The sequence below is a fragment of the Salvelinus namaycush genome, chromosome 22 (genome assembly GCF_016432855.1).
Source record: "Salvelinus namaycush isolate Seneca chromosome 22, SaNama_1.0, whole genome shotgun sequence".
NCBI lineage: Eukaryota > Metazoa > Chordata > Actinopteri > Salmoniformes > Salmonidae > Salvelinus > Salvelinus namaycush.
Window position 1 is genome coordinate 1,592,419 of NC_052328.1, and position 27,720 is coordinate 1,620,138.

General features: G+C 42.2%; 4 long non-coding RNA genes across 4 annotated transcripts; all 4 read right to left on the reverse strand.

The window, feature by feature from the left end:
• Positions 1-283: 283 nt before the first annotated feature.
• On the reverse strand, positions 284-16,295 carry LOC120017879. The gene is made up of 3 exons (XR_005472155.1): positions 16,260-16,295; positions 556-594; positions 284-322 (listed from the first exon to the last, which is right to left on the reverse strand). It is a non-coding gene; the product is annotated as an uncharacterized LOC120017879 (long non-coding RNA).
• Positions 1,630-2,995, reverse strand: LOC120017877. The gene is made up of 3 exons (XR_005472153.1): positions 2,954-2,995; positions 2,624-2,714; positions 1,630-1,695 (listed from the first exon to the last, which is right to left on the reverse strand). It is a non-coding gene; the product is annotated as an uncharacterized LOC120017877 (long non-coding RNA).
• Positions 12,852-14,766, reverse strand: LOC120017876. The gene is made up of 3 exons (XR_005472152.1): positions 14,654-14,766; positions 14,276-14,360; positions 12,852-13,172 (listed from the first exon to the last, which is right to left on the reverse strand). It is a non-coding gene; the product is annotated as an uncharacterized LOC120017876 (long non-coding RNA).
• A 137-nt stretch (positions 16,296-16,432) lies between the features above and the next one.
• Positions 16,433-17,636, reverse strand: LOC120017878. Its single transcript, XR_005472154.1, has 3 exons — positions 17,595-17,636; positions 17,265-17,355; positions 16,433-16,475 (listed from the first exon to the last, which is right to left on the reverse strand). It is a non-coding gene; the product is annotated as an uncharacterized LOC120017878 (long non-coding RNA).
• Between the last annotated feature and the right edge of the window lie 10,084 nt (positions 17,637-27,720).

Here is a 27,720-nt window from a genome sequence, read left to right on the forward strand (position 1 = left end):
GAGAGACATATTTCCCTCAGATTACACAGATCCACAAAGAATTTGAAAACAAATCCAAAATTTGATAAACTCCCATATCTACTGGGTGAAATTCCACAGTGTGCCATCACAGCAGCAAGAGTTGTGACCTGTTGCCACAAGAAAAGGGCAACCAGTGAAGAACAAACACCATTGTAAATACAACCCATATTTATGCTTATTTATTTTCCATTGTGTACTTTAACCATTTGTACATTGTTACAACACTGTATCAATGTACTATGTTGTAGAGAGATTAACTTACCGTCATTTTGAGCCTCTGGTTCTTCTTGAGGCAAAGAGTCTTTTCAGAGAAAGATTAAACAAAAGTTATTAAAAATGAAACACAAGTGTCTACTTTGAATATCAGCTGTCATACTGTACATAGTATAAGAGACATCATTATCTGGGAGTGTGTCAGGACATGTACACACTAGTTCCAGCTAGGTATTGACTGCTCAGCAAGCTACATTATTATCATTACTGGTAGTAGTAAAGTTAGTATCAATGTACTATGTTGTAGAGAGATTAATTTACCGTCATTTTGAGCCTCTGGTTCTTCTTGAGGCAAAGAGTCTTTTCAGAGAAAGATTAAACAAAAGTTATTAAAAATGAAACACAAGTGTCTACTTTCATTATTATTTGTAGATAGATAGATAGATAGATAGATAGATAGATAGATAGATAGATAGATAGATAGATAGATAGATAGATAGATAGATAGATAGATAGATAGATAGATAGATAGATAGATAGATAGATAGATAGATAGATAGATAGATAGATAGATAGATAGATAGATGGATAGATAGATATAGATACAGACTCAGTGAGCATAGCCTTGCTATTGAGAAAGGCCGCCGTAGGCAGACATGGCTCTCAAGAGAAGACAGGCTATGTGCTCAGTGCCCACAAAGGTGGAAGGTGGAGGTGGAAACTTAGCTGCACTTCCTAACCTCCTGCCCAATGTATGAACATATTAGAGAGACATATTTCCCTCAGATTACACAGATCCACAAAGAATTCGAAAACAAATCCAAATTTGATAAACTCCCATATCTACTGGGTGAAATTCCACAGTGTGCCATCACAGCAGCAAGATGTGTGACCTGTTGCCACAAGAAAAGGGCAACCAGTGAAGAACAAACACCATTGTAAATACAACCCATATTTATGCTTATTTATTTTCCATTGTGTACTTTAACCATTTGTACATTGTTACAACACTGTATATATATAATATGACATTTGTAATGTCTTTATTGTTTTGAAACTTCTGTAAGTGTAATGTTTACTGTTAATTTTTATTGTTTACTTCAATTTTGTATATTATCTACCTCACTTGCTTTGGCAATGTTAACACATGTTTCCCATGTCAATAAAGCCCCTTGAATAGATAGATAGATAGATAGATAGATAGATAGATAGATAGATAGATAGATAGATAGATAGATAGATAGATAGATAGATAGATAGATAGATAGATAGATAGATAGATAGATAGATAGATAGATAGATAGATAGATAGATAGATAGATAGATAGATAGATAGATAGATAGATAGATAGATAGATAGATAGATAGAAAACCAAGAGAAACATACACACTTACCCTGCTTTTCAGCAATAGGATCAATCTCTGCAGAATCCAGTTTTCTGGGCCCACTGACAGCCACATCTGTCAGAGAGGACATACAGTACAATTTATTGAACTGTATTAAAACGATGCATCTTCTACATACTCAAAAACACCCTTCTCTTTAAAACACACAAACAGCTTTGTTTTCATGCATTTTCAGGACTTTTTGTAGAGTACAAATGTATTCCCATTCAAAATCTTATTTTTCCTAAGCCTAAACCTAACCCTGACCCATAACCTTACCCTGACTTCAACCCTAACCTTAATCTTAACCCCAACTCTAACCTTAACCTCAAACCCTAAACCTAACCCTTAAACCTAAAATAGCATTTAAACTAATTCAGGACATGACAAACGTCCTGACGTTTCAACATTTTTCTTGTTCTCCTACCTTGTCAGGACATTCTAGTGACTTGTCGGGACATTCTAGTGATTTGTCGGGACATTCTAGTGGCTTGTCGGGACACTAGTGGCTTGTCGGGACACTAGTGGCTTGTCGGGACATTCTAGTGGCTTGTCGGGACATTCTAGTGGCTTGTCGGGATATTCTAGTGGCTTGTCGGGATATTCTAGTGGCTTGTCGGGATATTCTAGTGGCTTGTCGGGACATTCTAGTGGCTTGTCGGGACATTCTAGTGGCTTGTCGGGATATTCTAGTGGCTTGTCGGGACACTAGTGGCTTGTCGGGATATTCTAGTGGCTTGTCGGGATATTCTAGTGGCTTGTCGGGATATTCTAGTGGCTTGTCGGGATATTCTAGTGGCTTGTCGGGATATTCTAGTGGCTTGTCGGGACACTAGTGGCTTGTCGGGACATTCTAGTGGCTTGTCGGGATATTCTAGTGGCTTGTCCGGACATTCTAGTGACTTGTCAGGACATTCTAGTGACTTGTCAGGAGATTGTGGTCCTGATAAGGTAGGAAAAAATTTACACACACAACATACAAACACACACACACTAGACATACCTTCCTTAGCGTTAACCTGGTTGAGCTGGTTTGCCAACAGGAAACCCAGCAGAGTGACCAGCACTAACACACCCTGGTGCCTCATCCTTTCCTACACAAAAAACACCCCCGTCCAGGTTGGACAATAAGTCAATCAATTAACACACCAATCAATTAATCAATTAATCAAATTCATTTCTAAATCCTTTTTTACATCAGCATTTGTCACAAAGACATTTTACAGTAACCTGGGCGTTCCAGACTCCAAAGAACAAGCAAAGCAGAAGCAGACACACATTGTCTAGAAAACCCTTCCTCCTAGGACAACAATAATAATAAAGTTCAACTAACCTGGAGATTCTGGAGTTGGTAGAAGCAGACTGCGATGTGGTCCAGAGAATGAGTTGCCTCTCTGCTGTTACGTCTTTTATCCTACCTGTCCAGGTCATTTCCATTACCACAACCCCCTAAGCATTTCCCTAAGAACACATGATTTTGGCTAATCTTGGTACAAAAACATGATGTAAATTGATTCTTCAGAAAACCTATGCAAACTCGCTCCAGGTCATCAAATAAGTCAACACTCAATGCACACAATGTCACTCACTATACTCTTAGAAAATAATATCTAGATACAACTTAAAGGGGTTTTATTGCATTCTTAATATACGAGACCCCTAAAAGATCTACATAGAACCATTTTAGCTAAACAACAACTGTAACAATGTCTTTTAAAGACAACAAGTGCTTATTGGGCAAATGTATTTATGTTTTCAATAAACATTTTCAGATGAAATATATCTTAATTGTTTAATTGCCTGTTACGTGAACAGTGTTTCAGAGGGTTGGGTACTGTCTGTGGCAGGAAATATACACATTTCCACTGACAATGGATGAATAAAGATCTGTTTGAGGGGACGTTTAATTTGAGACAGACACAACACCCTTGACCTTGATGGTGAAGAACAAAAGATGGCAATGGATGGGACATATAGTATGCAGACTATCACCAAAACACAGCCTGCAATTAATACACAGTACACAGGATGGGAAGAGAAATCCAGGACGTCCAAAAGAGACGTGGAGAAGAACGGCCTGGTGTAACTGTTATAACAGGCCTGCAGTGTGTTCTGGTCCAGACAACCTGGTGTAACTGTTATATCAGACCTGCAGTGTGTTCTGGTCCAGACAACCTGGTGTAACTGTTATATCAGACCTGCAGTGTGTTCTGGTCCAGACAACCTGGTGTAACTGTTATATCAGACCTGCAGTGTGTTCTGGTCCAGACAACCTGGTGTAACTGTTATACCAGACCTGCAGTGTGTTCTGGTCCAGACAACCTGGTGTACCTGTCTTTTTTTTCGCCTTTATTTAACCAGGTAAGCTAGTTGAGAACAAGTTCTCATTTGCAACTGCAACCTGGCTAAGATAAAGCAAAGCATTTGACACATACAACAACACATGGAATAAACAAACATACAATCAATAATACAGTAGGAAAATCTATATACAGCATGTGCAAATGAGGTAGGATAAGAGAGGTAAGGCAATAAATAAGCCATGGTGGCAAAGTAATTACTATATAGCAATTAAACACTGGAATGGTAGGATGTGCAGAGGATGAATGTGCAAGTTGAGATTCTGGGGTGCAAAGGCGCAAGATAGATAAATAAATATATACAGTATGGGGATGAGGTAGATTGGATGGGCTATTTACAGATGTACAGGTGCAGTGATCTGTGAGCTGCTCTGACAGCTGGTGCTTAAAGATAGTGAGGGAGGTAAGAGTCTCCAGCTTCGGAGATTTTTGCAGTTCGTTCCAGTCATTGGCAGCAGAGAACTGGAAGGAGAGGCGGCCAAAGGAAGAATTGGCTTTGGGGGTGACCAGTGAGATATACCAGCTGGAGCGCGTGCTACAGGTGGGTGCTGCTATGGTGACCAGTGAGCTGAGATAAGGCGGGGCTTTACCTAGCAGAGACTTGTAGATGACCTGGAGCCAGTGGGCGACGAGTATGAAGCGAGGGCCAGCCAACGAGAGCATACAGGTCGCAGTGGTGGGTAGTATATGGGGCTTTGGTGACAAAACGGATGGCACTGTGATAGACTGCATCCAATTTGTTGAGTGGAGTGTAGGACGCTATTTTGTAAATGACATCGCCGAAGTCGAGGATTGGTAGGATGGTCAGTTTTACAAAGGTATGTTTGGCAGCATGAGTGAAGGATGTTGCAAATAGGAAGCCGATTCTAGATTTAATTTTGGATTGGAGATGTTTAATGTGAGTCTGGAAGGAGAGTTTACAGTCTAACCAGACACCTAGGTATTTGTAGTTGTCCACATATTCTAAGTCAGAACCGTCCAGAGTAGTGATGCTGGACGGGCGGGCAGGTGCGGGCAGCGATTGGTTCAAGAGCATGTATTTAGTTTTACTTGCATTTAAGAACAGTTGGAGGCCACGGAAGGAGAGTTGTATGGCATTGAAGCTCATCTGGAGGTTAGTTAACACAGTGTCCAACGAAGGGCCAGAGGTATACAGAATGGTGTCGTCTGCGTAGAGGTGTATCAGAGAATCACCAGCAGCAAGAGCAACATCATTGATGTATACAGAGAAGAGAGTCAACTCGAGAATTGAACCCTGTGGCACCCCCATAGAGACTGCCAGAGGTCCGGACAACAGGCCCACCGATTTGACATAGTGAACTCTATCAGAGAAGTAGTTGTTGAACCAAGCGAGGCAATCATTTGAGAAACCAAGGCTATTGAGTCTGCCAATGTTGTGATTGACAGAGTCGAAAGCCTTAGCCAGGTCGATGAATACGGCTGCACAGTAATGTCTCTTATCGATGGCGGTTATGATATCGTTTAGGACCTTGAACGTGGCTGAGGTGTACCCATGACCAGCTCTGAAACCAGATTGCATAGCGGAGAAGGTACGGTGGGATTCAAAATGGTCAGTAATCTGTTTGTTAACTTGGCTTTCAAAGACCTTAGAAAGGCAGGGTAGAATAGATATAGGTCTGTAGCAGTTTGGGTCTAGAGTGTCTCCCCCTTTGAAGAGGGGGGTGACCACGGCAGCTTTCCAATCTATGGGAATCTCAGACAATACGAAAGAGAGGTTGAACAGGCTAGTAATAGGGGTTGCAACAATTTCGGCAGATAATTTTAGAAAGAGAGGGTCCAGATTTTCTAGCCCGGCTGATTTGTACGGGTCCAGATTTTGCAGCTCTTTCAGAACATCAGCTATCTGGATTTGGGTGAAGGAGAAGTGGGGGAGGTTTGGGCGAGTTGCTGTGGGGAGCGCAGGGCTGTTGACCGGGGTAGGGGTAGCCAGGTGGAAAGCATGGCCAGCCATAAAAAAATGCTTCTTGAAATTCTCAATTATTGTGGATTTATCGATAGTGACAGTGTTTCCTAGCCTCAGTGCAGTGGGAAGCTGGGAGGAGGTGCTCTTATTCTCCATGGACTTTACAGTGTCCCAGAACTTTTTGGAGTTTGTACTACAGGATGAAAATTTCTGTTTGAAAAAGCTAGCCTTAGCTTTCCTAACTGCCTGTGTATATTGGTTCCTAACTTCCCTGAAAAGTTGCATATCACAGGATGTTTTTGTGCTGGTCAAGGGCAGACAGGTCTGGAGTGAACCAAGGGCTATATCTATTCCTGGTTCTACATTTGTTGAATGGAGCATGCTTATTTAAGATGGTGAGGAAGGCACTTTTAAAGAATAACCAGGCATCCTCTACTGACGAAATGATGTCAATGTCATTCCAGGATACCCCGGCCAGGTCGATTAGAAAGGCCTGTTCGCTGAAGTGTTTTTGGGAGCGTTTGGCAGTGATGAGGGGTGGTCGTTTGACCGCAGACCCATTACGGATGCAGGCAATGAGGCAGTGATTGCTGAGATCTTGTCTGAAAACAGCAGAGGTGTATTTGGAGGGCGAGTTAGTTAGGATGATATCTATGAGGGTGCCCGTGTTTACGGATCTGCGGTTGTACCTGGTAGGTTCATAAATTTGTGTGAGATTGAGGGCATCAAGCTTAGATTGTAGGATTGACGGGGTGTTAAGCGTGTCCCAGTTTAGGTCACCTAGCAGCATGAGCTCAGAAGATAGATGGGGTGCAATCAATTCACATATGGTGTCCAGGGCACAGCTGGGGGCAGAGGGTGGTCTATAGCAAGCGACAACGGTGAGAGACTTGTTTCTGGAAAGGTGAATTTTCAGAAGTAGAAGCTCGAATTGTTTTGGTACAGACCTGGATAGTAAGACAGAACTCTGCAGGCTATCTTTGCAGTAGATTGCAACACCGCCCCCTTTGGCAGTTCTATCTTAGCGGAAAATTGTATAGTTAGGGATAGAAATTTCAGGGTTTTTGGTGGTTTTCCTAAGACAGGATTCAGACACGGCTAAGACATCCGGGTTGGCAGAATGTGCTAAAGCAGTGAATAAAGCAAACTTAGGGAGTAGGCTTCTAATGTCAACATGCATGAAACCAATGCTTTTACGGTTACAGAAGTCAACAAATGAGAGCACCTGGGGAGTAGGAGTGGAGCTAGGCACTGCAGGTCCTGGATTAACCTCTACATCACCAGAGGAACAGATGAGAAGTAGGATAAGGGTACGGCTAAAGGCTATAAGAACTGACCGTCTAGCATGTTTGGAACAGAGAGAAAAGGGAGCAGGTTTCTGGGCACGATAGCATAGATTCAAGGCATAATGTACAGACAAAGTTATGGTAGGAAGAGAGTACATTGGAGGTAAACCTAGGCATTGAGTAATGATGAGAGAGATATAGTCTCTAGAGACGTTTAAACCAGGTGATGTCATCACATGTGGGAGGTGGAACAACATGGTTGGTTAAGGCATATTGAGCAGGGCTAGAGGCTCTACAGTGAAATAAGACAGTAATCACTAACCAGGACAGTAATGGACAAGGCATATTGATATTAGGGAGAGGCATGCGTAGCCAAGTGATCGTATGGGTCCAGTGAGTGGTTGGGCTGGCTGGGGACACGGCGATTCAGACAGTTAGCAGGCCAGGGCTAGCAAGCTAGCAGTTAGCAGGCTGGGGCTAGCAAGCTAGCATAAGGGCCTTAGAGGGACGTCGCGATGGGGGAAAGTCTGTTTTCTCCTCCTCGTGCTGTGATGTCGATAGACCAGTCGTGGAATTAGTAGGGTTCCAAGTAGCAGAGGGGTCCAAGTCCAATTGGCAAAATGGGTATAGTGGTCCAAGAAACTGGCCGATGGATCAGCTAACAGTCCAATATGCTCTAGATAGCTAGCAGGCCGCGGTTAGTAGAATGGGCCTTCAGGGGACGTCACGCCTGAGGGGCCTGTTGGGATCCTTGGGCAGATTATGTCGGTATTCCAGTCGTGAAGGATCGGCGGGGTTCCGTGCCCCATACCGGCAGTAGAAGGGGTCCGGATATTGTAGCCGAGGAGTGGGCTTCAGGAGTAGCCCAGGAGCCCTAGCCGGGAGATGGGTCTAGCATGGCCTAGCTCCAGGCTAGTTGGTGCTAGCTCCGGGACGGAAACGTTAGCCAGGAGTAGTCAACCCGGGTTGCGGTTAGCTAGCTGCGATGATCCAGATGAAAAGGTTCAGAGTTTGCGGCAGGAATCCGGAGATATGGAGAGAAAAATAGGTCTGGTATGCTCTGGTTTGAAACGTGTTGTACGAAATGGCGAGAGCTTTCCGAGCTAAAGGTTAGCTGATGACCGCTAGCAGTGGTTAACTGACTGATAGCTGGTAGCTAGTTAGCTAGCTAGCTTCAGTTGAGGTATTCCAGTTCGGAGGTAAATAGAAATACTTTAGAAAAAAACAGATCCACACCACATTGGGTGAGGTGGGTTGCGGGAGAGTATTTTGAAGTTGAGGTTTAGGAAAAATATTTTTTTTAATGTGAAGAAAAATATATAAAAATATATATACATGGGACGAGACAAGACAAAGACGTCTGACTGCTACGCCATCTTGTAGCGCCATTTTATATCAGGCCTGCAGTGTGTTCTGGTCCAGACAACCTGGTGTAACTGTTATATCAAACCTGCAGTGTGTTCTCTGACAAGATAAACCAATATAAGACAATATCATTAGTTTGCAGTAAACCACCAACCTGGTAAGATGAACAAAGTGATGAATAAATAAATGAGTTAACGTCACAACAGGTCTTTAATTGACCATGTTCCCAGCACACTGAAGACCACACAGCTCTATGACCACAGCCTCTGTCATCACAACCCTAGAAGACTGTTATGATCCAGATGAATCCACATCCATATGCAAAACAACATGTCAAACAGGCTTGTTCTGGCCTGTAGCACATCGAAAAAACATACGTTACAATCACCTTTGGCAGCGATTACAGCCGCAGGTCTTTTTGGGTAAGTCTTAACCTTTACCGAACCTCAACCCCGTATCCGGGATCACCCCCCACCCCCCCCCACACTGATTAGCATCGCTAGCATAGCGTCACAATTAAATAGTAGCATCTAAATATCATTAAATCACAAGTCCAAGACACCAAATGAAAGATACAGATCTTGTGAATAAAGCCACCATTTCAGATTTTTAAAATGTTTTACAGGGAAGACAAAATACTAGAATAAATACAGAGAGCAACGTGTATTACCTAATTACTAATCATAAAACATTTCTTAAAAATACACAGCTCACAGCAATGGAAAGACACAGATCTTGTGAATTCAGACAATATTTCAGATGTTCTAAGTGTTTTACAGCGAAAACACAATAAATCGTTATATTAGCATACCACATATGCAAACGTTACCCGACCATTGATTCAAGCCAAAGAGAGCGATATCGTTATCATCGCCAAAATATATTAATTTTTTCACTAACCTTCTCAGAATTCTTCCGATGACACTCCTGTAACATCATATTACAACATACATATAGAGTTTGTTCGAAAATGTGCATATTTAGCCACAAAAAACCGTGGTTATACAATGACAATACTAGCAAAACTAGCCTGAAAATGTCGGTCGCCATCTTTCACAGTGATCTTGTCTCATGGATAACTATTCATAAACTTGACTAAAAAAATATAAGTTGGACAGCTATCGAAAGACAAATTAGTTCTTAATGCAATCGCTGAATTACATTTCTAAAATTATCCTTACTGTGCAATACAGGGTTCGCCAAGCGAAGCTATACCAAACAAAATGGCGGAATATGCGTTTAAAATTTTTCGACAGAACAACGATTTATCATCTTAAATATTTCTTACTATGAGGTGATCTTCCATCAGAATCTTGGGCAATGTATCCTTTCTTGGGTCTAATCTTCTTTTGGTCGAAAGATGTCCTCTGTCCGTCGAAATGCCCACTAACGTTCGACCGGGACCCCGAAACGTGCCCGGCGCTTCAAAGAGCATCACATAGAAATGCCTCAAAATCGCACTAAACGGATATAAATTGCTATAAAACGGTTTAAATGAACTACCTTATGATGTTTTTAACACCTATAACGAGTAAAAACATGACCGGCGCTATATTACTGGCTAAACCAAGGCTTGGAAAAAGGCCAGTCCGACGTCCTTCTTGCGTTGAGCGCAGGGTCCAAAAGAACGCTACTTCCGGTATTTGGTGATTTATAGAGGCCCTGATTGCGCAATCGACTCCATTCAAATTGTCACCACTTACTGACATCTAGAGGAAGGCGTGGGCAGTGTTTGTATCCTCATAGGATTTACAGGGACTTTAAAACTGATCTGGAACCAGAGGCCAAGATTTCTGAAATCTCACTCACTGGGAGGAAAAGTGCTGTAGAATGAGTTCTGTTTCACTCAGAGACATAATTCAAACGGCTATAGAAACTAGAGAGTGTTTTCTATCCAATAATAACAATAATATGCATATTGTACGAGCAAGAATTGAGTACTAGGCAGTTTAATCTGTAGAGCAAATTATGCTAATGCGAAACAGCACCCCCTATAGTGGCAAGATTAAGAGCCTTGGATTGGATATTTGCCCATTATTCTTTTTTCAAAATTCTCCAAGCTCTGTCAAGTTGGTTGTTGATCAATGCTAGATGGACACTTTCAAGTCTTGCCATATATTTTCAAGTCAAACCTGTAACTAGTCCCCTCAGGAACATTCAATGTCGTCTTGGTATAGAACCTCAGTGTAGATGTGTTTTAGGTTGTTGTCCAGCTGAAAGGTGAAGTCATCTCCCAGTGTCTGGTGGAAAGGAGACTGAACCAGGTTGTCCTCTATGACTTTGGCTGTGCTTAGCTCCTTTCTGTTCATTTTTTTATCCTGAAAAACTCCACAGTCTAGGCAAGTCAGTTAAGAACAAATTCTTATTTACAACGACAGCCTAGGAACAGTGGGGTAACTGCCTTGTTCAGGGGCAGAACGACAGATTTTTATTATTGTCAGCTCGGGGATTCAATCCAGCAACCTTTCGGATACTGGTCCAATGTTCTAACCTCTAGGCTACCTGCCGACCCCAAAAATCAAGGAAGATCATCAGGCAATAAATATGTATGATGTTCTATGTGCTTTCAATGATGATGTTCTCCCCCTGTCATTTCGTGCTGATTTGATGCCTGATCCCAGACAGCACACAAACCTCTGCCCAACGTAGGCACAATGTAACCTATATACATTACGCATTGGGAAGATGCAGTTTAGACATAGTTTGTTAATTGGCAAGATGTCTTGCAGACGTATTTAAGAAAAGCCTACATTTTAAATGATGCAATTCTACATCGTTTCTACATCGTCCAGGCATCAACATTCTATTCTCAAAAGCATAATAGGTTACTCTGCCTCCTCGGGCATTAAGCCTTAGCCAACCCACAAGAACACTTCAAAATACACAACATTGTTCATATACAGTATTTGGTTACCTCAGGACTATCTCTGTATGTTTGTGCATTTGCCTTCAGATATTTACTGGCATAATATTACTGTGAGGAGGTGTAACACTGGATCCTCCAGCTAGTCAGAGAGCTGTCAGCATGTGAGGGTTCCTGTAGTAGAACCAACAGTATTAAAGTTCAAGTTGATTTCATTCAGCCTGTTGTTTGAGCGTTTGCTTGAGCCTGTCTGGAGTGCCAGATGGGTGAGTGGGGTTTGCACTTTTGGGACTATTCTATTGCACCAGGCAAGCTAAATCAAGCACAGCATTTAAAAGACAACAGGCACAGGGCTGGTGCCATCCCCTACTGCCATTGTGGCCTTGAGCAAGGCATTTAACCCCTAAACTGTTACAAGGGTAAGGCTGTAATACTGACCCTGTGTTGCTCCCAGCCTGGTGCATTAACAGTCAGGAGATTGAGTACTGTGACAGTAAAAATACCCACTTCTCAACTCGCAGTGAAGCATTGTGGGATAATTAGTAGTACAGTGGCACCTTCCATGCCTGAATTGAAGTACGTTTTCAAACCATTTCACTTGAAGTTCACCGACGTGCACATGTACAGGCATATGTTTGTTACAGGAAGAGAACATTCCTTCTGGTTGTAATGTTATGTCTACACAAAGAGAAGTCCTGTTCCTTCCAACTGCCACCCAGAGATAATGTAGTACGATAGCAAGACAAAGCTCATAGGTTATAGATAGAACTTTATATTCTCAGATAGACATGATTGGATGGTCCTCATTACACATAGAATACAACCGTTTTCAATACTGCAACTCAGTGAAACAATACAATGTGGGGTGATCAGCCAATCACATTAAAATGTACTTTACACTGCAAGTTCTTCTCATGTTTCTTCCAAGATGTAAAACTGGGATTGTAATATGTGACTATTGAAAAAACAAACAGAAATGTGTCCTTCTTCATAGCCTACCATATGAGAAAGCTTATTGAACTAATGTCGTTTTACAACTAGTCCTACATGTTTTCAGACGTTCAAATGGAAAACCAGATTTCCTGAAGTAAACAGGCAAAAGGAGGATTTCAAGATCATGGTATCCAGATTCTTACAACATTTTAAAATGACATTTTAACAAAATGGTGGGCCAGGCCTGAACTGATCAGCTCAACTACCATTAAAAAGGATATTGTAAGAGCATAGTTTCAGTCAATGTAAGGTCAATGCAAACACACAATATAAAACGTTTATTTACCTAATATAAAAAGTGTACCTACCTAATATATAAAAAGTTCACCTAGCTAATCTGAATGAAACATTTAGAGGTGTATGTATCATACATTTAGCAGAGTAACATGTCAATAAACACACAAAAACTCAACAATATGCTCTTATAGTTACATCTTCTCCTTTGGTTGGAATGGTCCTTTTCTAAAGCTATAGATCACAAGAACATCTAAAGTGTTGTTAGGGTGTGATGAAATACAAATAAATACTGCAGGAATCTTTTGGACTCATGACAGCGTTACTGAAAAGTGCATGGCTTCCTTCAGTCTTTTCCTAAGTGCATAATTATAATCTGCAACATCACTGTAATAAATAAGAGACAAGTTCTACAATATATTTCCCATATACATCCGTTTTTGTTTGTCCTTGAATTGCTTAATTGACGTCCCAGCACACAGGGTGTGTTTCAATTGAAACAGGTCATTCTCCTAGTGGAGGAAAACCTGAAAAAAAAACAATACCGCTGGTTACATAGACTGCAGAACATTAAAGTAGAGTCCAATATTCTGTCCTTTGTCCCTAAGTATGCACTGCATTTACTGATAATTACTGGTATAATAAACATTGTGGAAACTGTCTAGCCCGTACCTACACCTATCCAATACTTTATATATGGGGAGTGGTGAACAAGTGCACACTTCAGGAGATTTGTAGTTACATAACATTCATACTGCATGAATACATAGGAACACACCTAAACAGCTATTTAGAGCAAAAAAATTCAAATATTTAGCTGATTCTGAGAAGCGTCAGCTAGCTCACCTGTTTCCAATTCGAAGGAGGAGTAATACCGATGTATTTTAGCCTAGCTAGCCTACATGTTTCCAGTTGGTTAGATGAGTAATACAGATGTATTTTAGCCTAGCTAGCCTACCTGTTGTCAGTTGGTTAGATGAGTAATACAGATGTATTTTAGCCTAGCTAGCCTACCTGTTGTCAGTTGGTTGGATGAGTAATACAGATGTAATTTAGCCTAGCTAGCCTACATGTGTCCAGTTGGTTGGATGAGTAATAAAGATGTCCTTTAGCCTAGCTAGCCTACCTGTTTTCAGTTGGTTGGATGAGTAATACAGATGTATTTTAGCCTAGCTAGCCTACCTGTTTCCAGTTGGTTGGATGAGTAATACAGATGTCATTTAGCCTAGCTAGCCTACATGTGTCCAGTTGGTTGGATGAGTAATACAGATGTCCTTTAGCCTAGCTAGCCTACCTGTTTCCAGTTGGTTGGATGTGTAATACAGATGTTCCTTAGCCTAGCTAGCCTACCTGTTTTCAGTTGGTTGGAGGAGTAATACAGATGTATTTTAGCCTAGCTAGCCTACCTGTTTTCAGTTGGTTGGATGAGTAATACAGATGTACTTTAGCCTAGCTAGCCTAACGGTTTTCAGTTGGTTGGATGAGTAATACAGATGTACTTTAGCCTAGCTAGCCTACCTGTTTTCAGTTGGTTGGAGGAGTAATACAGATGTATTATAGCCTAGCTAGCCTACCTGTTTCCAGTTGGTTGGATGAGTAATACAGATGTTCCTTAGCCTAGCTAGCCTACCTGTTTCCAGTTGGTTGGATGAGTAATACAGATGTACTTTAGCCTAGATCTGGAGGTTGATGAAGGGAGCGAACCCCACCACATCCTGCAGTATCACCAGGGAAATAGACAGAGAACAACAATACATTATAGATGATACTTCATATCCTTTCAGATGGACATTTTGTTTTGTATGGTCCTTACAGTACAATTGCTTTCATCAATGCCTCAGTGAAACAATACAAGACGCTGTGTGTTCAGCCCTTCACATTAAATGTATAGGGTCCCGGATGTTAAGTGTTAAAACTGGGGGGTGATATGTGATTATTCAAATACACTAGTTGTTGTGTTATAAATGACAGTAATAATTGTACATGAGTGCGTCCTTCGCCCTCATACCTGCAGCAGCACAAGGGCCCTCTGTAGTGGTGGCTCCACGTCAATCTCAACGTTCCTCTTCCGCAGGGGGTCCAGACTGGACTCAGTCACGTTGTGACAGTGGTTCACCTTCAGGGACTGCAGCTTGGGGCAGTACTCTGCAACAGTCCTGCACATACACACACAGCAGGACCAAAAGGTGTAAGGACAGGTTTACCAGTGAATATCAAAGTAGAAGTGCCAGTCTCCCCTTCATCCAAAGCAAGCTGGAGCAGGACATACTCTGCAACCGTCCTGGACACAGCACGAAGAGGGTTCTTACAGGTGTGCCATTGCAGATCTAAAACATGTGTCATGACGTTACCCTGTTGGGTGAGGTTTATGACCCCCCCCACCATAAATACCTTTTCCCCTTTTCTCTCTCTACTCTACAGAATGGACTCTTGGAAAGCCTTTTTTTAACATAGAGACAGTATGGTACCATCAAAAGGTTGGGGAATGGAACAATATTTCTGTAATCCAACCAGTTGAAAGTGTCCGTTGTTACTTAAAGAATATGATGTCAGATCAGTTGTCTTCTGAGACATTATTACTGATGATAGGACGGCATAAATTATATCTTGGAAAGTCTACACATTCTAGTCATCAGATTCACATGGAATTGTTATGCAATTTAAATGTTTAAATATGAAACTATTTGTGAAAATATTAAATGTAATTTTATCTTTCTAAATGAGAGAATTGTTTTCATAAGTCATTTTATGCTTACTCGGTGGCCACGCCCAACTGAACAGACATTGGTTGGAGAGGGATGAAACATGCACTTCTCTTCCCCAGTATAAAGCCCCCGTGACCCAATTCACATCAGACTAAGCAAACCCCAGCGTGAGCTGTGGTTGCGAATGATTGAATATCCACTCTACATAACGAAATGTACATGAGACCAGATCACGTGGAGGTGACGATCACTACGCTGGAAGGATGAATTTCTACTAGACTAGCCAGAATTCAGCACGAGCTAATTATGGCAAAATGGTATGAACTTTGAACTCTAATTGACTAAAGAAGAAGTGATAACTCGACTTCTAGGATGTATCAGCTGCAGCTGTAAACGTACGTGGCGTAGGACAGACAATCTCCTAATAACAACGACAGGCTATAACGTATCCGCTCGACAACATTACGACCAGATAGATTCTTCAAAGGTCAATGGCGATCTCTGCTGGGCAAACCAGGCTTCCATCTTCGACCCATCTATCGAAGCGCAGCTCAGTGGAAATATATATCTTGAATTTTCCTTTTCACAATACCCCATAATGACATCACAATACCCCATAATGACATCACAATACCCCATAATGACAAAGCAAAAACAGGAAATTATTGAAAAATATACAAAAACTCAAATATCACATTTACATAAGTATTCAGACCCTTTACTCAGTACTTTGTTGAAGCACCTTTGGCAGTGATTACAGCCTAAGAGACATCATTATCTGGGAGTGTGGCAGGACATGTACACACTAGTTTCAGCTAGGTATTGACTGCTCAGCAAGCTACATTATTATCATTACTGGTAGTAGTAAAGTTAGTATCAATGTACTATGTTGTAGAGAGATTCACTTACCGTCATTTTGAGCCTCTGGTTCTTCTTGAGGCAAAGAGTCTTTTCAGAGAAAGATTAAACAAAAGTTATTAAAAATGAAACACAAGTGTCTACTTTCATTATTATTTGTAGATAGATAGATAGAAATGCAAGAGAAACATACACTCTTACCCTGCTTGTCAGCAATAGGATCAATCTCTGCAGAATCCAGTTTTCTGGGCCCACTGACAGCCACATCTGTCAGAGAGGACATGCAGTACAATTTATTGAACTGTATTAAAACGATGCATCTTCTACATACTCAAAAACACCTTTCTCTTTTAAACACATAAACAGCTTTGTTTTCGTGCATTTTCAGGACTTTTTGTGGAGTACAAATGTATTCCCATTCAAAATCTTATTTTTCCTAAGCCTAAACCTAACCCTGACCCATAACCTTACCCTGACTTTAACCCTAACCTTAATCCTAACCCCAACTCTAACCTTAACCTCAAACCCTAAACCTAACCCTTAAACCTAAAATAGCATTTAAACTAATTCAGGACATGACAAACGTTCTGACGTTTCAACATTTTTCTTGTTCTCCTACCTTGTCAGGACATTCTAGTGACTTGTCAGGACATTCTAGTAACTTGTCGGGACATTCTAGTGACTTGTCGGGACATTCTAGTGACTTGTCGGGACATTCTAGTGACTTGTCGGGACATTCTAGTGACTTGTCGGGACATTCTAGTGACTTGTCGGGACATTCTAGTGACTTGTCGGGACATTCTAGTGACTTGTCGGGACATTCTAGTGACTTGTCGGGACATTCTAGTGACTTGTCAGGACATTCTAGTAACTTGTCGGGACATTCTAGTGACTTGTCGGGACATTCTAGTGACTTGTCGGGACATTCTAGTGACTTGTCAGGACATTCTAGTGACTTGTCAGGACATTCTAGTGACTTGTCAGGAGATTGTGGTCCTGATAAGGTAGGAAAAAATTTACACACACAACATACAAACACACACACACTAGACATACCTTCCTTAGCGTTAACCTGGTTGAGCTGGTTTGCCAACAGGAAACCCAGCAGAGTGACCAGCACTAACACACCCTGGTGCCTCATCCTTTCCTACACAAAAAACACCCCCATCCAGGTTGGACAATAAGTCAATCAATTAACACACCAATCAATTAATCAATTAATCAAATTCATTTCTAAATCCTTTTTTACATCAGCATTTGTCACAAAGACATTTTACAGTAACCCGGGCGTTCCAGACTCCAAAGAACAAGCAAAGCAGAAGCAGACACACATTGTCTAGAAAACCCTTCCTCCTAGGACAACAATAATAATAAAGTTCAACTAACCTGGAGATTCTGGAGTTGGTAGAAGCAGACTGCGATGTGGTCCAGAGAATGAGTTGCCTCTCTGCTGTTACGTCTTTTATCCTACCTGTCCAGGTCATTTCCACACCCCAACCCCCTAAGCATTTCCCTAAGAACACATGATTTTGGCTAATCTTGGTACAAAAACATGATGTAAATTGATTCTTCAGAAAACCTATGCAAACTCGCTCCAGGTCATCAAATAAGTCAACACTCAATGCACACAATGTCACTCACTATACTCTTAGAAAATAATATCTAGATACAACTTAAAGGGGTTTTATTGCATTCTTAATATACGAGACCCCTAAAAGATCTACATAGAACCATTTTAGCTAAACAACAACTGTAACAATGTCTTTTAAAGACAACAAGTGCTTATTGGGCAAATGTATTTATGTTTTCAATAAACATTTTCAGATGAAATATATCTTAATTGTTTAATTGCCTGTTACGTGAACAGTGTTTCAGAGGGTTGGGTACTGTCTGTGGCAGGAAATATACACATTTCCACTGACAATGGATGAATAAAGATCTGTTTGAGGGGACGTTTAATTTGAGACAGACACAACACCCTTGACCTTGATGGTGAAGAACAAAAGATGGCAATGGCTGGGACATATAGTATGCAGACTATCACCAAAACACAGCCTGCAATTAATACACAGTACACAGGATGGGAAGAGAAATCCAGGACGACCAAAAGAGACGTGGAGAAGAACGACCTGGTGTAACTGTTATATCAGGCCTGCAGTGTGTTCTGATCCAGACAACCTGGTGTAACTGTTACATCAGGCCTGCAGTGTGTTCTGGTCCAGACAACCTGGTGTAACTGTTATATCAGACCTGCAGTGTGTTCTGGTCCAGACAACCTGGTGTAACTGTTATATCAGGCCTGCAGTGTGTTCTGGTCCAGACAACCTGGTGTAACTGTTATATCAGGCCTGCAGTGTGTTCTGGTCCAGACAACCTGGTGTAACTGTTATATCAGACCTGCAGTGTGTTCTGGTCCAGACAACCTGGTGTAACTGTTATATCAGACCTGCAGTGTGTTCTGGTCCAGACAACCTGGTGTAACTGTTATATCAGGCCTGCAGTGTCTTCTGGTCCAGACAACCTGGTGTAACTGTTATATCAGACCTGCAGTGTGTTCTGGTCCAGACAACCTGGTGTAACTGTTATATCAGACCTGCAGTGTGTTCTGGTCCAGACAACCTGGTGTAACTGTTATATCAGACCTGCAGTGTGTTCTGGTCCAGACAACCTGGTGTAACTGTTACATCAGACCTGCAGTGTGTTCTGGTCCAGACAACCTGGTGTAACTGTTATTTAACCAGGTAGGCTAGTTGAGAACAAGTTCTCATTTACAACTGCGACCTGACCAAGATAAAGCAAAGCAGTTCGACACATACAACAACACAGAGTTACACATGGAATAAACAAACATACAATAATACAGTAGGAAAATCTATATACAGCATGTGCAAATGAGGTAGGATAAGAGAGATAAGGCAATAAATAGGCCATGGTGGCAAAGTAATTACAATATAGCAATTAAACACTGGAATGGTAGGATGTGCAGAGGATGAATGTGCAAGTTGAGATTCTGGGATGCAAAGGCGCAAGATAAATAAATAAATACAGTATGGGGATGAGGTAGATTGGATGGGCTATTTACAGATGAGCTATGTACAGGTGCAGTGATCTGTGAGTTGCTCTGACAGCTGGTGCTTAAAGCTAGTGAGGGAGGTAAGAGTCTCCAGCTTCAGAGATTTGTGCAGTTCGTTCCAGTCATTGGCAGCAGAGAACTGGAAGGAGAGGCGGCCAAAGGAAGAATTGGCTTTGGGGGTGACCAGTGAGATATACCTGCTGGAGCGCGTGCTACAGGTGGGTGCTGCTATGGTGACCAGTGAGCTGAGATAAGGCGGGGCTTTACCTAGCAGAGACTTATAGATGACCTGGAGCCAGTGGGTTTGGCGACGAGTATGATGCGAGGGCCAGCCAACGAGAGCGTACAGGTCGCAGTGGTGGGTAGTATATGGGGCTTTGGTGACAAAACGGATGGCACTGTAATAGACTGCATCCAATTTGTTGAGTGGAGTGTTGGAGGCTATTTTGTAAATGACATCGCCGAAGTCGAGGATCGGTAGGATGGTCAGTTTTACGAGGGTATGTTTGGCAGCGTGAGTGAAGGATGCTTTGTTGCAAAATAGGAAGCCGATTCTAGATTTAATTTTGGATTGGAGATGTTTATTGTGAGTCTGGAAGGAGAGTTTACAGTTTAACCAAACACCTGGGTATTTGTAGTTGTCCACATAATCTAAGTCAGAACCGTCCAGAGAAGTGATGCTGGACGGGCGGGCAGGTGCGGGCAGCGATCGGTTGAAGAGCATGCATTTAGTTTTACTTGCATTTAAGAACAGTTGTAGGCCACGGAAGGAGAGTTGTATGGCATTGAAGCTCATCTGGAGGTTAGTTAACACAGTGTCCAACGAAGGGCCAGAGGTAAACAGAATGGTGTCGTCTGCGTAGAGGTGGATCAAAGAATCACCAGCTGCGAGAGCTACATCATTGATATATACAGAGAAGAGAGTTGACCCGAGAATTGAACCCTGTGGCACCCCCATAGAGACTGCCAGAGGTCCGGACAACAGGCCCACCGATTTGACATACTGAACTCTATCGGAGAAGTAGTTGTTGAACCAAGCGAGGTAATCATTTGAGAAACCAAGGCTGTTGAGTCTGCCAATGTTGTGATTGACAGAGTCGAAAGCCTTAGCCAGGTCGATGAATACGGCTGCACAGTAATGTCTCTTATCGATGGCGGTTATGATATCGTTTAGGACCCAGAGCGTGGCTGAGGTGCACCCATGACCAGCTCTGAAACCAGATTGCATAGCGGAGAAGGTACGGTTGGATTCAAAATGGTCGGTAATCTGCTTGTTAACTTGGCTTTCAAAGACCTTAGAAAGGCAGGGTAGAATAGATATAGGTCTGTAGCAGTTTGGGTCTAGAGTGTCTCCCCGTTTGAAGAGGGGGATGATCACGGCAGCTTTCCAATCTATGGGAATCTCAGACGATACAAAAGAGAGGTTGAACAGGCTAGTAATAGGGGTTGCAACAATTTTGGCAGATCATTTTAGAAAGAGAGGGTCCAGATTGTCTAGCCCGGCTGATTTGTAGGGGTCCAGATTTTGCAGCTGGAGTGAACCAAGGGCTATATCTATTCCTGGTTCTACATTTTTTGAATGGAGCATGCTTATTTAAGATGGTGAGGAAGGCACTTTTAAAGAATAACCAGGCATCTTCTACTGACAGAATGAGGTCAATGTCATTCCAGGATACCCCGGCCAGGTCGATTAGAAAGGCCTGTTCGCTGAAGTGTTTTAGGGAGCGTTTGGCAGTGATGAGGGGTGGTCGTTTGACCGCAGACCCATTACGGATGCAGGCAATGAGGCAGTGATTGCTGAGATCTTGGCTGAAAACAGCAGAGGTGTATTTGGAGGGCGAGTTAGTTAGGATGATATCTATGAGGGTGCCCGTTTTGACGGATTTGGGGTTGTACCTGGTAGGTTCATAGATAATTTGTGTGAGATTGAGGGCATCAAGCTTAGATTGTAGGATGGCCAGGGTGTTAAGCATGTCCCAGTTTAGGTCACCTAGCAGCATGAGCTCAGAAGATAGATGGGGGGCAATCAATTCACATATGGTCTCCAGGGCACAGCTGGGGGCAGAGGGTGGTCTATAGCAAGCGGCAACAGTGAGAGACTTGTTTCTGGAAAGGTGAATTTTTAGAAGTAGAAGCTCGAATTGTTTTGGTACATACCTGGTTAGTAAGACAGAACTCTGCAGGCTATCTCTGCAGTAGATTGCAACAATGCCCCCTTTGGCAGTTCTATCTTGGCGGAAAATGTTATAGTTAGGGATGGAGATTTCAGGGTTTTTGGAGGTTTTCCTAAGACAGGATTCAGACACGGCTAAGACATCCGGGTTGGCAGAATGTCCTAAAGTAGTGAATAAAGCAAACTTAGGGAGTAGGCTTCTAATGTTAACATGCATGAAACCAAGGCTTTTACGGTTACAGAAGTCAACAAATGAGAGCGCCTGGGGAATGGGAGTGGTGCTGGGGGCTGCAGGGCCTGGATTAACCTCTACATCACCAGAGGAGCAGAGGAGGAGTAGGATAAGGGTACGGCTAAAGGCTATGAGAACTGGCCGTCTAGCACGTTTGGAACAGAGAGTAAAGGGAGCAGGTTTCTGGGCACGATAGCATAGATTCAAGGCATAATGTACAGACAAAGTTATGGTAGGAAGAGAGTACATTGGAGGTAAACCTAGGCATTGAGTAATGATGAGAGAGATATAGTCTCTAGAGACGTTTAAACCAGGTGATGTCATCACATAAGTGGGAGGTGGAACAACATGGTTGGTTAAGGCATATTGAGCAGGGCTAGAGGCTCTACAGTGAAATAAGACAGTAATCACTAACCAGGACAGTAATGGACAAGGCATATTGATATTAGAGAGAGGCATGCTTAGCCAAGTGATCGTATGGGTCCAGTGAGTGGTTGGGCTGGCTGGGGACACGGCGATTCAGACAGTTAGCAGGCCGGGGCTTGCAAACTAGCAATTAGCAGGCCGGGGCTGAGGGACGTCGCGATGGGGAATGTCTGTTTTTGCCTCCTCGTGCGGTGACGTCGATAGACCAGTCGTGGAATTAGTAGGGTTCCAAGTAGCAGAGGGGTCCAAGTCCAATTGACAAAATGGGTACTCCTATAGTGGGCCAAGAAACTGGCCAATGGATCAGCTAACAGTCCAATATGCTATAGATAGCTAGCAGGCCGCGGTTAGCAGAATGGGCCTTCAGGGGACGTCGCGTCTGAGGGGCCTGTTGGGATCCTCAGCAAGATTATATCGGTATTCCAGTCGTGAAGGATCGGCGGGGTTCCGTGCCCCATACCGGCAGTAGAAGGGGTCCGGATATTGTAGCCAAGGAGTGGGCTTCAGGAGTAGCCCAGGAGCCCTAGCCGGGAGATGGGTCTAGCATGGGCTAGCTCCAGGCTAGTTGGTGCGAGCTCCAGGCTAGTTGGTGCTAGCTCCGGGACGGAAACGTTAGCCAGGAGTAGTCAACCCGGGTTGCGGTTAGCTAGCTGCGATGATCCAGATGAAAAGGTTCAGAGTTTGCGGCAGGAATCCGGAGATATGGAGAGAAAACTAGGTCTGGTATGCTCTGGTTTGAAACGTGTTGTACGAAATGGCGAGAGCTTTCCGAGCTAAAGGTTAGCTGATGACCGCTAGCAGTGGTTAACTGACTGATAGCTGGTAGCTAGTTAGCTAGCCAGCTTCAGTTGAGGTATTCCAGTTCGGAGGTAAATAGAAATACTTTAGAAAAAAACAGATCCACACCACATTGGGTGAGGCGGGTTGCAGGAGAGTATTTTGAAGTTGAGGTTTAGGAAAAATATTTTTTTAAATGCAAAGAAAAATATATAAAAATATATATACATGGGACGAGACAAGACAAAGACGTCTGACTGCTACGCCATCTTGTAGCGCCATCTTATATCAGACCTGCAGTGTGTTCTCTGACAAGATAAACCAAAATATAAGACTATATCATGAATTAGTTCCCAGTAAACCACCAACCTGGTAAGATGAACAAAGTGATGAATAAATAAATGAGTTAACGTCACAACAGGTCTTTAATTGACCATGTTCCCAGCACACTGAAGACCACACAGCTCTATGACCACAGCCTCTGTCATCACAACACTAGAAGACTGTTATGATCCAGATTAATCCACATCCATATGCAAAACAACATGTCAAACAGGCTTGTTCTGGCCTGTAGCACATCGAAAAAACATACGTTACAATCACCTTTGGCAGCGATTACAGCCGCAGGTCTTTTTGGGTAAGTCTTAAGAGCCTTGGATTGTACAATATTTACCCATTATTCTTTTTCAAAATTCTTCAAGCTCTGTCAAGTTGGTTGTTGATCAATGCTAGACGGACACTTTCAAGTCTTGCCATATATTTTCAAGTCAAACCTGTAACTAGTCCCCTCAGGAACATTCAATGTCGTCTTGGTATAGAACTCCAGTGTAGATGTGTGTTTTAGGTTGTTGTCCAGCTGAAAGGTGAAGTCATCTCCCAGTGTCTGGTGGAAAGCAGACTGAACCAGGTTGTCCTCTATGACTCTGGCTGTGCTTAGCTCCTTTCTGTTCATTTTTTTATCCTGAAAAACTCCACAGTCTAGGCAAGTCAGTTAAGAACAAATTCTTATTTACAATGACAGCCTAGGAACAGTGGGTTAACTGCCTTGTTCAGGGGCAGAACGACAGATTTTTATTATTGTCAGCTCGGGGATTCATCCAGCAACCTTTCGGATACTGGTCCAATGCTCTAACCTCTTGGCTACCTGCCGACCCCAAAATCAAGGAAGATCATCAGGCAATAAATATGTATGATGTTCTATGTGCTTTCAATGATATTCACCCCCTGTCATTTCGTGCTGATTTGATGCCTGATCCCAGACAGCACACAAACCTCTGCCCAACGTAGGCACGATGTAACCTATATACATTACGCATTGGGAAGATGCAGTTTAGACATACATCATTTCTACATCGTCCAGGCATCAACATTCTATTCTCAAAAGCATAATAGGTTACTCTGCCTCCTCGGGCATTAAGCCTTAGCCAACCCACAAGAACACTTCAAAATACACAACATTGTTCATATACAGTATTTGCTTACCTCAGGACTGTCTCTGTATGTTTGTACACTTGCCTTCAGATATTTACTGGCATAATATTACTGTGAGGAGGTGTAACACTGGATCCTCCAGCTAGTCAGAGAGCTGTCAGCATGTGAGGGTTCCTGTAGTAGGACCAACAGTATTAAAGTTCAAGTTGATTTCATTCAGCCTGTTGCTTGAGCCTGTCTTGAGTGCCATATGGGTGAGTGGGGTTTGCACTTTTGGGACTATTCCATTGCACCAGGCAAGCTAAATCAAGCACAGCATTTAGAAGACAACAGGCACAGGGCTGGTGCCATCCCCTACTGCCATTGTGGCCTTGAGCAAGGCATTTAACCCCTAAACTGTTACAAGGGTAAGGCTGTAATACTGACCCTGTGTTGCTCCCAGCCTGGTGCATTAACAGTCAGGAGATTGAGTACTGTGACAGTAAAAATACCCACTTCTCAACTTGCAGTGAAGCATTGTGGGATAATTAGTAGTAGAGTGGCACCTTCCATGCCTGAATTTAAGTACGTTTTCAAACCATTTCATTGGAAATTCACCGACGTGCACATGTACAGGCATATGTTTGTTACAGGAAGAGAACATTCCTTCTGGTTGTAATGTTATGTCTACACAAAGAGAAGTCCTGTTCCTTCCAACTGCCACCCAGAGATAATGTAGTACGATAACTAGCAAGACAAAGCTCATAGGTTATAGATAGAACTTTATATTCTCAGATAGACATGATTGGATGCTCCTCATTACACATAGAATACAACTGGTTTCAATACTGCAACTCAGTGAAACAATACAATGTGGGGTGATCAGCCAATCACATTAAAATGTACTTTACACTGCAAGTTCTTCTCATGTTTCTTCCAAGATGTAAAACTGGGATTGTAATATGTGACTATTGAAAAAACAAACAGAAATGTGTCCTTCTTCATAGCCTACCATATGAGAAAGCTTATTGAACTAATGTGGTTTTACAACTAGTCCTACATGTTTTCAGACGTTCAAATGGAAAACCAGATTTCCTGAAGTAAACAGGCAAAAGGAGGATTTCAAGATCATGGTATCCAGATTCTTACAACATTTTAAAATGACATTTTAACAAAATGGTGGGCCAGGCCTGAACTGATCAGCTCAACTACCATTAAAAAGGATATTGTAAGAGCATAGTTTCAGTCAATGTAAGGTCAATGCAAACACACAATATAATACATTTATTTACCTAATATAAAAAGTGTACCTACCTAATATATAAAAGTTCACCTAGCTAATCTGAATGAAACATTTAGAGGTGTATGTATCATACATTTAGCAGAGTAACATGTCAATAAACACACAAAAACTCAACAATATGCTCTTATAGTTACATATTCTCCTTTGGTTGGAATGGTCCTTTTCTAAAGCTATAGATCACAAGAACATGTAAAGTGTTGTTAGGGTGTGATGAAATACAAATAAATACTGCAGGAATCTTTTGGACTCATGACAGCGTTACTGAAAAGTGCATGGCTTCCTTCAGTCTTTTCCTAAGTGCATAATTATAATCTGCAACATCACTGTAATAAATAAGAGACAAGTTCTACAATATATTTCCCATATACATCCGTTTTTGTTTGTCCTTGAATTGCTTAATTGACGTCCCAGCACACAGGGTGTGTTTCAATTGAAACAGGTCATTCTCCTAGTGGAGGAAAACCTGCAAAAAAACAATACCGCTGGTTACATAGACTGCAGAACATTAAAGTAGAGTCCAATATTCTGTCCTTTGTCCCTAAGTATGCACTGCATTTACTGGTAATTACTGGTATAATAAACATTGTGGAAACGGTCTAGCCCGTACCTACACCTATCCAATACTTTATATATGGGGAGTGGTGAACAAGTGCACACTTCAGGAGATTTGTAGTTACATAACATTGATACTGCATGAATACATAGGATTACACACCTAAACAGGTATTTAGAGCAAAAAGATTCAAATATTTAGCTGATTCTGAGAAGCGTCAGCTAGCTTACCTGTTTCCAATTCGAAGGATGAGTAATACAGATGTATTTTAGCCTAGCTAGCCTACCTGTTTTCAGTTGGTTGGATGAGTAATACAGATGTCCTTTAGCCTAGCTAGCCTACATGTTTCCAGTTGGTTAGATGAGTAATACAGATGTATTTTAGCCTAGCTAGCCTACATGTTTCCAGTTGGTTGGATGAGTAATACAGATGTCCTTTAGCCTAGCTAGCCTACATGTTTCCAGTTGGTTAGATGAGTAATACAGATGTATTTTAGCCTAGCTAGCCTACCTGTTGTCAGTTGGTTAGATGAGTAATACAGATGTATTTTGGCCTAGCTAGCCTACCTGTTGTCAGTTGGTTGGATGAGTAATACAGATGTAATTTAGCCTAGCTAGCCTACATGTGTCCAGTTGGTTGGATGAGTAATAAAGATGTCCTTTAGCCTAGCTAGCCTACCTGTTTTCAGTTGGTTGGATGAGTAATACAGATGTATTTTAGCCTAGCTAGCCTACCTGTTTCCAGTTGGTTGGATGAGTAATACAGATGTCATTTAGCCTAGCTAGCCTACATGTGTCCAGTTGGTTGGATGAGTAATACAGATGTCCTTTAGCCTAGCTAGCCTACCTGTTTCCAGTTGGTTGGATGAGTAATACAGATGTTCCTTAGCCTAGCTAGCCTACCTGTTTTCAGTTGGTTGGAGGAGTAATACAGATGTATTTTAGCCTAGCTAGCCTATCTGTTTTCAGTTGGTTGGATGAGTAATACAGATGTACTTTAGCCTAGCTAGCCTACCGGTTTTCAGTTGGTTGGATGAGTAATACAGATGTATTTTAGCCTAGCTAGCCTACCTGTTTCCAGTTGGTTGGATGAGTAATACAGATGTCATTTAGCCTAGCTAGCCTACATGTGTCCAGTTGGTTGGAGGAGTAATACAGACGTCCTTTAGCCTAGCTAGCCTACCTGTTTCCAGTTGGTTGGATGAGTAATACAGATGTTCCTTAGCCTAGCTAGCCTACCTGTTTTCAGTTGGTTGGAGGAGTAATACAGACGTATTTTAGCCTAGCTAGCCTACCTGTTTTCAGTTGGTTGGATGAGTAATACAGATGTACTTTAGCCTAGCTAGCCTACCGGTTTTCAGTTGGTTGGATGAGTAATACAGATGTATTTTAGCCTAACTAGCCTACCTGTTTCCAGTTGGTTGGATGAGTAATACAGATGTTCCTTAGCCTAGCTCGCCTACCTGTTTCCAGTTGGTTGGATGAGTAATACAGATGTCCTTTAGCCTAGCTAGCCTACATGTTTCCAGTTGGTTAGATGAGTAATACAGATGTATTTTAGCCTAG